Source organism: Trachypithecus francoisi, unplaced genomic scaffold (genome assembly GCF_009764315.1).
Source record: "Trachypithecus francoisi isolate TF-2019V2 unplaced genomic scaffold, Tfra_2.0 Lachesis_group13, whole genome shotgun sequence".
Taxonomy (NCBI): Eukaryota; Metazoa; Chordata; class Mammalia; order Primates; family Cercopithecidae; genus Trachypithecus; species Trachypithecus francoisi.
In genome coordinates, this window is record NW_022681458.1 from 23,517,528 (window position 1) to 23,530,896 (window position 13,369).

Below are 13,369 nucleotides of genomic sequence, written 5' to 3' on the forward strand. Positions count from 1 at the left end.
CTCATTTCCTCCTTACCTCAGTCCTCCCAGCAAGCGAAAGCTCCTAACGACAGGGCTTAAAGGTTTCCATTCTTGTAAGACGCCATCCACACACAGGCTGTGAGGCCCGCTCCGTGCCAGGCACTGGGTGTGTTTGCACACCTGGTAAGCATGAGGGTCACTTAGAGTGGCTTAGAGTGTCATGGAGACAAGTTGGTCACTTGTCTGTCGTCCATGTCGCTCAGCAAGTCACTGGCAGTCTTCAATCCTTGTCCCTGATGACGGCTTCCTGGTCTCAGAGCAGGTGGGGGCCCCTGAGTGACATTGTAAATGAGTGAGACTTCCCGCAGGCCCAGAGAGAGGTGTTTTCTGCAGCGTCAGGAAGTTTCTGCTACCAGGCAGTTGTCAGCCTTTTAGAATGTGTGCTACAACCTTTGGCAGGTGCCGGGCTGGGTGGGATGGAGCAGGCAGGTGAAGCCATCGCCTGCACTGTGCATTTTGTCACCCTCTATGATTGATTGTAAAGGAGCAACCAGGACACCAGGTTGGCACCTTCTCCCGTTTGTCCCTCCTTAGTGTCCAAGAGTTGAAGAGTCTCAGGGCTGGGAGGGCTCTGGGCAGAGGCAGGGCCAATGCATCTCTCCTTCCTGGTCCTGACACAGTGTCTGCACAGCCAGGGCTCTAACGATGCCACATGTTGAGGCCCAGCGTCTTTCTGCAGGCAGCACCTGCAACCTCTTCCTGCAGCCCACAGGAAGAGCCCACAGCTCTCCAGGGCTACATTCACCACCTACTGTCCTCCTAAGCCTATGCATTCCCTGCCCAGATGTGAATACAGGACCTTGTGTAAATCATTCCGGATACAGGGAGATCTGGCTCACACTCCAGGAAGGCAGTGCCCACCTTCCCCTGCACCTGCTCCATCACTTCTCCCACACTCACTGTCCAGAAACTCTCTGTTGCTGCCTGAATCCCACCGGCTGAAGGCGAGTATTTCTTTCTCCCCCAGCCCCCTTTCCCCACCACTCAGATGAGCAGCAGCATGTGGCTCCAGAGTAGAGTGGGCGAGACGCCAGAACTGGCTGTAGTTCTCATGCTGCCTGTCTTCGCTCATTCTTCCTTAAGGACGCTCACCTTGGTTTCTACCTACAAAGCTCTTTGCCAGCCACAGCTCACTTGGGGTTTTATCTGTGAAGAGTTTTGAGATGGGCTTTATACAGTGGAGAGGAACAATCCAGTAAAGAACAGATACTCGCAGAGGTTAAGGGACTGAGCCCATGTCACAAAGCCAGTGGGAAGCAGGGCAGGGTCCTGGTCATTTAACTCCCACCAGGGGCACTTGCCCTCTTGTATCTTTTCTCGCTGCCCCATGCAGCTTTTCTCCTTCCCCTTGAGTTCTTATCCAGTCCTCCACCTTCATGGCTGCCTTTAGTTCCCACCCACGTCTCTTCCCTTCCTGAGTCCCACCTCCCTAAGCACTATTGACACAGTGGTCCACTTCAGCCATCAAGGGACACACGTGTGTGTGCACACACACACACACACACAGACTGAACACACAAAAGGCAAACAATATCCTGAGGAAGAGAGGGATGAGAGAAGACCCGTAAGTAGAGACATACAGGAAGGTGGAGACTGGAAGAGAGATAGGTGCGCACAGTGGAAGAGATGATAGGTACCTAAACCCTGCTTTGATACTTACTGGCTGAGCCACTTGGGAGAGTCACTTAACCTCTCTGGGCCTCATTTTCCCATCTGGAAAATAGGCATTATTTATTTAGTAAATATTCATTAAGTGTCATTTTTTAGGTGCCTGGGATATATCAGTGAACAGAATAGTTTAAAAAAAAATCCTGCTTTTCTGTGGGTGAGGTAGAAATAAAAGTAAATGCACTAAGTAAAGGATTTTGTATATTAGAACATAGATGCTATAGAGTGTTAGTTTGGGTTGACTGTAGGATTACATATGTCAGGAAACAACATTCAAGGAGTTCTTTAAAGGACATGCCTGTGGGAGGGAGAAAGGAGGCTGCCAGAAAAGGCTGCAGGGAGCCCCCAGTCCACCATGCAAATGTGACCTTGAGTGAGGAGAGAGAGAGAAGATTGGGTGGAGGAACCCTGGCTTGGCGAAGCCATCAGGGAGTCGGTCCTCAAGCAAAAGCTGAATACCAGGAGTTCCATGTCTCCATAATGGCCTCAGTCTTTGGCCTGGAACAGCCCTGGGGAGGTGGGGTAGCAGCTCTGATGCAGTGATGGCTTTCACAGCATAGCAGCTGAGGCCCTTGGTCAACTATATGACCTGGAGTTGGAGGTCTGTGCGGTGCATTCTCATGGTTGGCACACATGAGAAAAGACAATCCTAAAGAATGGAGCAGGGTAAGGAGGATAGGCATTGCCCTGATGTGGACAGATCAAAACTTTAATAGGGTAGGCAGGATAGTCTCACTGAGATGATATTTGAGCAAAGATTTGGCAGAGGCAAGGGAGAGAATCACACAGATGCCGTTGCCATCATTGTTGACATCGTCACACTGCCAGCCTTGCAGGACAGTCGAGAGGGTGGCGTCGATTCATGGATGGGAAAGCACTTTGTAACGGCATAGACTTAGCTGCTGGAGAACAAACAACAAGCCTATTTGTCCTGGCATCTTGGATTGACATGTTGCTGAGAGAGGAGCTGCTGGCCTCTGTCCCATGCCATGTCAGACCTCTCTTCTGGGGAGGAGCAATTGGGATGACCACTCCAACCTTGGGAAAGTGAGGTATTCTGTTTCCAGGGCATGCTGCTCCCAGGGACTTAGAACTCTCTGAACAGATGAAACAAACAGCCCCCAAAGTCCCAAGAGGATAGAATCTTATTTTCAGCTCAACAATGGGATATAAAACAAAATCTTTCTCAGACAACTAGATGAATGTGTTATTCTCCCTGAAAACCAGAGTTAACAATAGCTCCTGATAAGAGATCGTTCTTATCTCTATGGTATCCTGGCAGATGCAGTTTCACTGCTAACCAAGTGTCTACAGTGTGCCAGGCTCTGTGCTGAGGGAAATAACTTATTTTATTTTCTTGAGTATCTGAGTGTTTACTTCTATTTTTACAAAAACAGGAAACTGATGTGAGGCCCCCACAGTTGGTTAAGTGGTAGAGTGGGGATTCAAACCCAGATAATTACTTGTCTGAGGGTCTGTCTCCCCCAACCCATCATCCCTTGTCCCTGTACTGTGTGCCCCTGACAGGAACAGGTGGACTCAATTCATTTCTGCTTGACCTATAGCATGTATAAGGGGCCCTGCTGCAAGCAGGCTTTCAAACTGGGTAATGAATGGTCAAGCCACACTCATCCAACTGTCTGCACCTTCTAGGTGAGAGGCTGGCCATATGCTTTGGTACTCTTTGGAGCTTCATAAAACTCTATATTAGTATTACCTAAAGGAGGTTGTTAAATGTAGATTCCCAGGTCCTGCCATTGAAAATTCTGATTTAGTAGGTTCAAAGTATGCCCAAGAATCTGCATTTAAGGAGCATTGGTCTGTGAGAACATACAGCTAGGTGAGTGACCATCAGGTTGGTGCATGTGGTAGCATTCCTAGGGGAAATAGTCGCTGTTCTTCCTCTTGTCCTCAGGAAAAAGACCCAAGGAGCAGTGGCTCTACTGGCCCCTGGGAAATGCCCAGATGACCCTCCATAGCTCCAGTCATAGAACAAGGACTTAGATCAAAGCAGAATGAATTTTGGAGGTCTGGGCGGGAGATGTGTGTGGGGGGCATCATGCATGTCCTTTATGTGGTCAAGCTTCCTCTATTGCTTATAAACACTTCTGTAATCTTAGAGAAAGTTGGGTGAGCTTATGCAGATCTCAACCCTGTCCAAGAGATGTACTATGTTAGGTGGTGGAAACCTCAGAGATCTGTTCATCTCATTCCCTTGGTTGGAATATGGGCTGGAGGGTGGAGGGAATGGTTTGCGGTCATACAGCCAATAGCCCGAGTCAGATATCAAGCCCAGGTTTCCTGATTCCCACATCAGCCCTCACTCCCCACTTCTTTTTGAACCCACAGACATGTGCTGGTCTCATGCTCAGCTCTTGGCTGTACAGCCTGGCCCAGCAGACCTGCCAACTTTCTTTGAAGATGCATAGGGACACTTGTGGGCCCTGGCACTGAAGCCCTCTGGGAGCTTACACCCTCATTTCCCAAGTCCTCAATATGCAGCTGGGGTAACGCCCACCAATACATCAAGAGTGACAGCTAGTCCCACCCGCTGCCTCTACACTCAACACTTCCTAATGTTACCCTCCCTCCTCTGCTTCCTGTTAATGGATTAGAGTTTCTCTTTGAGTTTATTGTTTCCTATAGCTTGCTGGTATAGGACGTGGCTTTAGATGGCAGTAGGCAAATATTTTACTAGTTAATGTATATTGCTTACTGTATGCCAGGTTCTGAGGACTCTAGATGTATTAACCCTTTTCATTCTCACAACTATTTCATGAAGTAGGTACTGTTTTATTTCCATTTTATAATAAGGAAACTGAGGCACAGTGAGGTTCAGTGACTTGCTCAAAGGCCATGGAGCTGGCGCATGGTGACAGCAGGTCTGGAATCCAGGCTCTATGCATCCAGAGCCTGTGCATGATCTATACTTCAGTTAGATCTTCATTTCAATATGTGTATGAAAACAATGCAAAACATTCAATGCTGGTTGGCAGATAATGGATGCCAACCACAACCTGCTAGTGGGTCTTGGCTAAGGCAAAGACAATTTCTAATAGGAGTGGAGCTTGAAACAATTTTAATGTAGGTCTTGTGCTTTCTGTGTGAGAAAATTGATGCCTTGAGAGCCAAGATCACTTCTCTAATGTCCTACTGTGAGTTAGTAGACAAGCTGATGCTCGAATCCTTCTCCTGACACCAGCTTCATGTCCATTGCTTTCTCTCAAGTATTCAGAAAGCATGGATTTGATTGAAGTCATGTTTCATAATTTAGATCACTTAAACTTCACACAAATAGTTTGTAGTCAGGCACTAAATATGGTGTGTTTTTCATGAAAAAAATTTAAAATCAATTTCTCAAGGCCACTTGGCCCACAACACAGTTCAAGATCTGCTGAAGGACCATTTAAACCATCATTAAATGTCTCAGTCAAGACATAGTTGAATGATAAGGCACCATGGTAGGTAGTTATCTTTAAGTATCACCATCCTTTCCTTCTGTCTATCACGTCTCCTTCCCAAGGGCTCTTCTCCCCGAAGAGACTGCCCCCATTTACCCATCGTTCCCTTCTTTCTCTTGCCTGGCTACACTCATGCCCTGCAGCAGAGGCTGCCAGGCTGCCACTTATGGCTCCTTTTGTCCTGAACTCATCCCCTCTCCTCCAGGAACTTCCGTCTCAGGTTCATATCAAGCCCTTGATATACCTACAGCCTTATCCTATGGGCCAAATGGCAGAGAGCAGGGGTTCATAATCCCTTAGTTTCATCCATTCTTTCTTTCTTGTTGGTGTTTTATGCTCTGACAATGCTTTCTGAGCCATGATCTACCTTCCCTTTGCTGTGCTTCAGTTTCCTTCTCTGCAAAATGACGATCAGATCTGACGGTCAGTAATAACCTGTTATTGACCCAATGGTGTTAACATTGAAATATTGTTTATACCACTTGACCCTCATTTGATTTCCTCTCCTCCCCAGTCTCAGCTGTCACAAGCAGGCAGTGCGATTTTCCGTTCCCCAGGAAGTCTTCAAATAAAACTTATTTTTCAATGGAGGTGGGAGGAGCTGCACATAATTCTCTTTCAAAATAATGACAGGAGAAGGAAAGGAACAACAACAACAAAAAAAAAACTTGAAGCAATCAAAACAGGAAAGTCCACCCTTGTGGGATGAGCCAGGGAGGAAGGACAGCACCCACCACATTCCAAGGAAACTTTGGCCCCTGCTTTGTGGTTTTATATATTATTAGAGAATTTACAACAAACAGATGAAGAGGAGAAGCTGGACGGTGCTGACAGTTCTGGTGGGAAGTCGATCCTGCACAGCAAAGGCCCTGTCTAAAAATACCCGGCCAGGACCTTGCTGTTTCCATAAACAGATGGACACCACGGCCTGGCACAGAGGCGGCGGCAGTGGGAGGAAATTGTATCTGACAATGATAACAATCTGGCATGTCCCAGAGCTTCACATCCTGGAGAGTCCAGCGGGCTGTCCAGATCTCCACTTGTGCAAATGAGACGGCTGTAAATAGAATTTTCCCAGCGTGGCTGCCCCTCGTGGGGGCCCACAAAACATCTCTCCTGCCCCCTCCTCCCAATGCCATCCTCAAAGAGGAGGCAGATGAGGTGTGGAAGCTGCTAGAGGGGTAGAGGAGTAGAGTTGAGGTGGGACCCCTGGGGGTACCCCGTGGCTGCTCCATGGAACAGATGAGATCTGTTTGTGGCCTGTGACTTTCAGGAAGGCTTGCTTCACCTCTTTATATCTAACCTTCCAGATCTATAACAAGGAAGGGACATGATTCCAGAGTCAGTATGTTCAGTTCAGCAAGACACATTTTAAGAGGGGCAATATACCCAAGTAGTGGGGTCAAGTGGAGAAGAGACCAGATGTGTGAATGCTATCCTGTGGAAGAATGTGTTCCTTGTTAGGGTGGCCCAGAGTGAATGGAACACTAGGAGGGAAGAGTTCCTCATCACTTAGGCAGAGCAACAGAGGTTGGGAAACTATGTCCAGAAAAAGGACAGTAGAGATGGGTCATGACTAAAGATATAGGCTTTGGAGTAAGGCTTCCTGGGCTTGAACACTGCCCTACTCACTCAGTAGCTGTGCATCTCTAAGCCTGTTACTTAATCTCTCTAAGCCCTCGTTTCTTCGCTGAAAATAGAAATGATGAAAATTTCTACTTCATAAGTAATTGTGAAGATTGAGTGAGACAGTACATATGAAGTTGTGCTGGATAGCTCGTGTTTAGCTCTGCAGGTCCATTCTCCACCCTTCTCCACTCTGCTTTTCATCCTGGAGTCTCACCTCTATGGACCACATCAGTAAGTTCTCATGTCTTCTGGTTTCCCATTGGCCTAGCTAATGGGAGCCCAGCAGGAGATCAGAAGGTAGTAGGAGAGTGATCTGGGTATTTATTCTCCCAATGACCTCTCCAAGGGGTTGCCAGGAATCAACTGTGTTCCTAGACTCAAGGTCAAAGCTCCTGGTAGACGATCCTCTCCCATGTTCTCTCTGGGGACTAATAACCACTAGCTTGCCTTACTCCTTCAAGCCCCAGGGGTCATAATGGAGCCTCATTGTCAACAGCCTTGGAATATCACACCGCCCCTTGCAATTTCCCTACACTTTGCTCACATCTTTTTCAATGGTCTTTTTATTAAGCTCAACTCAGATGATTCCAATTTGGTCATTCATTTGTTTCTCATTGGGACCTGGACTGTCCCATAGTGACTGCCACATAGTAATCAATTTATTCATTTGACAAATATTAATCAAGTGTCCACTATGTCTCAGGGACTGTACTACCTAGTGGAGGTTTGATGATGAACAAAACAAAGATTCCTGTCCTTCTGGAGCATTACTTCTAGTAGTGTCTTTACTGGTATTTATTGAGCACTTATGTGGCAGAGACTGTTTGAAGTGCTTTACAAGGATTAACTCACAAGGTCTTTACAACAACTCTATGAGGTAGAGACTGTTATCGCCATGTAAGAGATGAGAATGTGATTCAGGGAGATTAGATTGAGTTATTTCCCATGCTAGGAAATGACAGAACCAAAATTCAAAGAATAAATGCCAAAATAATTTGATTAGTAAACATGAACTAGCAATATGATGGCAGTGAAAGCTAACATTTATTTAATACTAATTTTGTGGTATTCACTGTCCTTGGCCTTTTATGTGGCTTAACCTGCCTGATCCTCATAGTGATTCTGTAAGGTTTATGCTATTATTATTCCCATTTGCAGATAGAGACAGACACTGAGGTTTCCCTGACCATTCTATTTAAAATTTGCAAGCTCTCCACTCTGTGACTCACTTTACCTCCCTTTATTTCTTTTTTTCCAATGTCTTGTATCACCAACAGATACACTTAGCAATTTTTGTTCTAATAACTTTTATTTATTCATTTGTTCTCTTCCCCTGGAGTGAAGTCTCTATAATGATGAGGTTTCTCATTCACCTGCACATTCTCTGTGCCTGAAACAGTGTGTGGAATATAGTGAGAGCTTGATAATGTTTATTGAAGGAATGAATGAAGCAGAGTGTCATGTAAAGGCCCCCGGGTCCCACAGCCAGTTGAGAGCAGAGCCGGATTCAATTCCCAAGCAATGACAAGGGACATTGGCAAATTGGAGGGGACAGTGGAATTTGGATACTTGAGTTCTAGTTCTTGGTCTGCCACTCATTGCCTAATCAACCTGGGTGTCATCCCCCTCTCTTGGATTTCGTTCTACTCATCCTAAGATGACAGAGTGAGACAGGTGGTTTCTCATATCCTCTCCAGCTCCAGGTCTAATACATGGTAACTCCCAGTGGCCAGCAGAGGGGCCATGATCTCCCAAGGTAGAAAAGTGGCCAGTGGGACCTGAGCAAGGCCCCACACACTCCTTACTTGTTCAGCCCCCAAAGGTTGAGGAGGGAGGGGACCCCCAAAATGCTTTTGGCAGGGACTGAGAGTTCCTCTGCAAGGGTGTTTCCTTTTTCTGCTCATCTGCACGAACCAAATAGCCATAACGTGAGACTCCACTGGTGAGATCAGGACCCTCAGAGGCTCTGTGTGTTTTTCCAGGGTCCTAAGCTTGGCAGGATCGTTTGTTGAAATATTAATTTGTATTTTTCTTGCCATTGCAGAAGAATCTGAATAAATCAGAGTTTTTTTTTTTTTTTTTTTAAACTTTTAAAAGGCTCCCTCCTCAACCTGCTTAGCCTTTAGGGGCTGAGACAAATAAGAAGTGTGTGGGGCCTTTCTCAGGTGCCAGCAGCCACTCTCCTGCCTCATGCCATAATGACTCCTTTGCCACCCACAGAAAATCACCACGTGTTAGATCTGGGTCTGTTCCATTTTGCCTAGAAGAGCAAACAGGGCTGTGAATCAGGTGGAGAATGGGGATTTTGTTTTCCAAAGGAGCTGGTTGGTGAAAGCAAAGGGGGCTCAGAGAGTGGGGAAGCACGTGAGTTTGGAGCTGAGGAGTAACTTTTTGGAAAGAGAGGAAAGGAGTTGTATCCACCAGGGTCCAACCAGGGAAACATGAAATATTTCTAACGAAGATAATGTGACGAGGGGAACTGGTTAGTAGGTGATAGAATTGCTGAGAAGCCAAACAGCAGATGAAAAGGCAACCCTGAGATTAGTAAGAGTAGGGAGTCTGGTTGCCCTAAGCTGGAAGGACAAAGGGAGGAGAGCCTGAGGGCAGCTGAAACCAGGGCTGACCTGTGCAGTGGGAGCTGGGGGCACAGAGAAGAAGTGGCAGCTGCTGGAGATGCTATCTTCAGAAGCAGAGAGAGAGAGAGAGAGAGAGAGAGAGAGGAGAGAGAGAGAGAGAGAGAGAGAGAAAGAGAGAGCGCGCAAGGCTTGGCTTCTCTCCTCCATATCCAGTCTTCTAGCAGTGCCTCACTTGGGAATCAGCTGGAGAACTGTGCCTTGTTTCTCAGTAGAGATGAAGAAGTGAGGTCCTCTGATGGGCAGCACAAGGTACCAGGGTTGGAACACTGAAGAGGAGCCTTGGGAACCTCAAAGACTCCCATACCTCCACAGGCACTGAGTGATGGAGCTTCCTGCCTTTGGGTGAAGCAACTTTAAGGATGATGAGTACCCTCAGAGACCATGTCCTTTGCCTATATCTGAGTACCATCTAGGCAGCACCCCCAAACATGATAGAGACTGAAGGAAACAATGAGGAATGTGGCACTATTTTATACTCAACTTGTGGAATAAAATTGATTCCTGCTAGAAGAATTACCAGTGTTCTCTGCACCCTGTCTTCACAGCATGATTTTTTGGTTGGACTGCATCAGCTCCTTCCTGTTCTCCACCAGGACCGTAGGGATCTACAGCTCAAGAACCAAAGACTTTGGATATTTTGCTCTACTTGGGAAGTTTGTAATGTTATCTTCTGCTGTGGAGCATAGTGCAAAGAAAGAGGGGGAAGAAGGGTGGGTTTCTTCAGTCTCCACCCCAATGACCAAGGAGACTTGCGTCCCTGAGGGTTGTCGCTGCATTGCAAGTTTATTCCAACCCTTCACTACACAGATGGACAACTCATGTGGCCAGAGGACTTCAACTCAAAGGAATTACACAGTGATTTGTTGAACATTTATTGTGCACCAGGGAGTGTGTGAGGCTATGTGGTAGGCATGAGATGAACAATAGAAGGTTCTTGCCCCATGGAAGGTGACCACTGGAATTACAAATCCTAGCATCACGTAAGGAAAGGCTCAGATCTTCCCTGGTGGAAGTTGGGGATCTTCCCAAAGGGACCTTTTAGACCCGGAGCTCTTGTATCATTGCCTCTTGGCAGAAGGTTTAGAGACTCCTGTCATCATGAAGTTTCACAGACTCCCTCAGCCTTTATCTTTTCTGAGTTCTATGGGGAAAAGCTAGGCTAGATATGTGGAGTGATTCACCGAGACCTGAGAGGGCATCTGTGTGAGGCTGCGGGGGTCTCCTTAGAGAAAAGGGAAGCTGCAGTGTGGAGGCTGGGGGATGCACAAGATGATCTCCAGACTCTCTCAGCCTTCAGAAGTGCAGGCCCTCTGAGGCCACATTCCGTCCTGTTCTGGCTCAGTGGAGGCTGTGTTTCCCCACTGTTGCTTTTTCCATGGATTTGTTCAGCAGTTGAATGGGCAGAGAAGGAGAAGCCTCTCCCTTCCTGTTCTCACACAGCTCTGCTTCATGGAGACCCACCCAGATTCACTGGAGAGCAAAGCCTACCAGAGTCCCTGTCAGCAGCACTGTTTCTAGAAGCTTCCACATGAGAGGAAAGCGTGGAGTCCTGGGGGCTGATGAAGCAGCAACGTCAGCACGAGCACAGGCAGGGAGAGGCAAGAGGAGCAGAGTGAAGGGGAACGTTCTCTTCATTCTTCCACCTGCCTGTCCCCCAGCCAACACATCCCTTCTGTTCCCTGGAAGGCCATTTCCAGGGAGGCTTACAAAGACAGCAGGTGATGGGGATGGTGATGGAAGGAGTCTGGGTGCTGAGCTGTGCCATGGACCTAGTGGGGAGGAGCAGCATGCTCTGAGCAAGGTCACATGATGGTGCTAAGTCAGGATCAGAGGCTTGGCAGGGACTGTCGGGATTTTACATCTCTTCCTATCGGCTTCTCTGACCATCCTGGTTCCCAGAGCTCTTGTAGCTTTGCATTCAACCTTTCTTTTAACTGCACATTTAAACTATGAAAAGACAAGGGTGTAAGAAACCACTTAAGGCTAACTAATGCTGGCTTCATTTTCCACCTCTGCCATCTGCTTACTAATTTAATCACTTTGGATGACTGACTTAACTTCTTTGAGCCTCAGTTTTATCACCTGTAGTTGCCAACAGTAAGTTCCTGACATGATTTTTTATGAGTAAAAATAAGAAAATGTGTATAAAGTGCTTAGCACAGTCCTATTATGTAGTAGTTGTTTAAAAAATATTAGATCCTGCATCAGTCAGGCTTCCCGCAGGAAACATAGTGTCTTAGGTTGGCCCCTCCAGAAGCAGGTCCTGAGAACAGATTTGGGTACAAGTAGTTTATTTAGGAGGTGATCTCAGGGAACACTAAGAGGGGACTGAGGAAGTGAGGCAGGAAGAGAAGGCAACTGAAATGGGGTATGTCAATGAGAAAGTTCACACTGTGGGCAACCAGGGCTCAACCCTGCTGGGCACCTCTGGGAGATGATGTGGAACATACTTCTGAGTTGTCCTAAAGGCCTAGGAAGCTGAGCTATTCATTTATCCATCAACTGCCACTTATCATTCTTTGAGGGCTGCTCTTGGGAGGCCCTTGTGCAGTTCACACATGCCCCTGGGGCTGGAGAGAGTGCACAGGTAGAGCCACAGGTGCCTGCTGCAAGAAGACCAGCAGGGATGATGCATGCCTAGGGTCTGCTCACAGAGAACGAGCAGCACCTGCTCCAGATGGCATACTCCAAAAGGGTGAAAGGGGAGTTTAATGAAGAGCCTATTTACATTGGTGTGGACAGGTTAAAGGAAACCAAAAAAGGATGCTGGAGCACCTTGGGGCTACAGGTAAGAAGCAGCTACCACCCCTAATCCTGAAGATACCAGAAGAGAGGCCAATTGCCTGGATTCAGAGAGATGGTAGCTATCGGAGAAGGGCCTCCAGAGAGCAGCTATGTCCTCAGGTTGCAAAATACTTGGACAGGAAGGGCAGGAACTGGAGAATAAATCTCCAGACCTTTTGGTCTTCCTGACCACCAATTTCCTACTGTTGCCTCCTGATAATATTATATAACCAAAGGAAGGTAGAGAGACGGGAATTTGGTTTGTTCGTGCATCCCTGAGACATCACCCTCTAGGAGTACAGAGTAGGGTAAAGGTTGAGATGGGATCTGGGGGAGCAAGAAGGGAGTTATCTCTTGCCAGATTTCACTGATCATGTCTTTACTCTCATCTCCACAAAGGCATTGTAAAGTCCCAGAAATCTGGGGCTATGCCTCATTTTGTGATCTTGTTTCTAGCAAAGTGACTTGCATGTTTTAGAAACCTAAATATTGGGTGATTGACTGGAGTAATGAAACTTGAGGGCTGCTGAAGAGAAGTGAGTGACTCATGGGCTGGGGGTAGTGGTCTTTGATGCCTGAGCCAAGGAGTGTGGTTTGAAGTAGTCCCCAGAAATATCAGTTCCATCTGGGCTTGGCAAGCCACCCAAGAAGTCAAGAATACCACGTGGGGATGGCTCTGTAGAGGACTTCTTGCATTTGCCTCACTTTTGAGAGGGATGCTTGCTCTTTGACTGTGGTTGGTCAGGCAGCAGGCCTCTCAGGAGCACTCCTCAATGAGAGCCAGGACTCCTTCGAACCCCCGCCACGTCGTTCCACCTCTGCATGTGCCAGCTCTTGCTCTGCTCCCTTTTCCTTAGTTTAACTTCAGTACACATATTCCAGCTGCTATTATCATGGTGATTGTTATTTGTGGAGTAGTGACAGAGGGTTTGGCAACATGGCAGATAAAGAGATGCTGCTGTATATGTTTTGTGGCTGTTGAGACTGCCACCACCTCCTTGATTTGTTCTGGAAGATTCTGAAAGACTGCTACCTCCCCTAGTGGGTCTTGGATGGGAGTTAACAGGGCAGTATTTCCCAAAGGGAAGAGTGTGAACCACTTACAACAGAATCAGTTTGAGAGGTATAAAAATGCGGATTCTAGGACTCCACTCCTGACCTACAGAATTA